Source organism: Rutidosis leptorrhynchoides, chromosome 10 (assembly GCF_046630445.1).
Source record: "Rutidosis leptorrhynchoides isolate AG116_Rl617_1_P2 chromosome 10, CSIRO_AGI_Rlap_v1, whole genome shotgun sequence".
NCBI classification, from domain to species: Eukaryota; Viridiplantae; Streptophyta; class Magnoliopsida; order Asterales; family Asteraceae; genus Rutidosis; species Rutidosis leptorrhynchoides.
The window spans coordinates 77,827,501-77,829,344 of record NC_092342.1 but is presented as its reverse complement, the minus strand read 5'-3'; positions in this window follow the sequence as shown (position 1 = coordinate 77,829,344).

The following is a 1,844-nucleotide window of genomic DNA, read 5'->3' as shown; positions in this document are numbered from 1 at the left end:
AAAAAAAAATTTCAGTTTAATTTGTAAAACGTGTCCCACTGATGGCGCCAATTGATCAATCCTTAATTAGCGATGTTACATAATTACGGATTGAGTGCAATAAGATTATAATGGAGGATGGAATGTTTGATGACTATTTTGGGCCCCGATGATCGTCTTTCACTTTAACTATCAAGTGATCAACCACCCCGACCCGGTCTTGATTGTTAATTAGTATAATTCACCTTTGCGCGGTGTAAAAATCCCTTGGACAAGATCACAAGTGGAAATTACAAAGGCTTAGGCAAAATGGCAGAGAATCAACAACCTATAAATGGGAGGCCAAGCTCCCTATTTATAGTATTCGAAATATCCGCGGTTTGCGAGTTACTTAACTATCCGCGAAAACTCAGAGGATTAAATCGCGGTCTTGCATTAATGCGAAAACATAACCGCTGTACTTACTTTCAGCGAATATTCCATGGCTTTGCATTATAATTCGCGTAGTTTTGCCTTTGGCCTTTAGCCAATAAAATATACATATACAATGCTATGTATATGATCACCTACCAAGCTGGTAATAAAAAAGGACCAAACAAAGGCAAAATCAAATGCCTTTGGGGAACTCCGTGAATCGCTGCATCTCGGCTTATTGAACCAGAATTTTTTTCTTTGTTTTTTGGCTTTGGTCGGGACCTTAGGCGGGTCATTTGAATTGATGAGGATAGCCTTTACCTTCACTGCCTCCAAGTGTTTTTTTCTTCTTCTTATGTGTTAGAATTAGTTTATCCCGTATCTATTGTCTATTATTCACTTTTTGGATGTCTTAAATTAATTGTCTAATTCCATAAATAAAAAAGAATAATGTGATAAAAAAATTTTGTGCCCCTAATTTATACATGTAAGACAAAAACATGAGTAAGAAGTAAGGGGTAATGTTTGTCCACTTTCCGGCGAGATTTGTCAAAGCGACAAAGTTGGGTTATTCTAATCACTAAGAGATGAAATATGGGTGTATATAAGGTGTTTACTCTTCGTTGGCGATTCCCTAAAGGTAGAAAAGTGCGATTTGCTTTACGCCTCCGAGAGGTAAGAAATGGCATGTGTATGTAACATGTCGGTGAGAAATGAATGTATAGTGAGAACATGTCCCCTCCAAAGCTTGAGCCTCCTTATTTGTAGAAGTGCAATACCATCTTTTTAAGCCATGTTAATTCCCATTCATTTTGTCAAGTTTAGTTAACTTACCCAAAATGACTTCTTACAAAGGGAAAGTGAAGTTGTCCCCTTTCCTTAGTTAAAGATGCATGCTGCCAAGCTAGGAATAGTTTACCTACCTTAACTTTTATTTGACCGAGGTTATAGGGTGTTATATCCAATGCCACTGCTCTGTTGGTAAGTATGAATGCTTTTGTGTACCTTTGTTCGGCCTTTGCTTCGTGGTGATTGTCAACAGAGCGATCTTTATCATACCGAAGATGAAGTACACTATCAAGCCCCACAGTTTAAGTTTACGAAATAAAGGGTTAAGTGAGCATAGTAGAGTTCAACTTCATAAATGGGTTAGGTTTTAATTTAGCAGCATCTGCTTGGTGTCATTCGTTGATTTACCATTTTGACCTTCTAAATGATTCATTACTGCCTCTTTAAACGAAGGGTATATATCTTTTATCGGTGCGATTATGAAAGCTGTATATTTGAATTTTGAAATTGATTTGAAAGTTTCTCGGAAGGGAAATAAAGGGTTTTAGTGTTGGTCTTCTCCTATTTATTATTTCTGTTATCTTCTTTTTTTCGATCAAGGTCTTGTCTTCCGATGCCCTAAGTTGAGGTATTTTTCATCATCTTCTTTCTCCCGTTGTTTT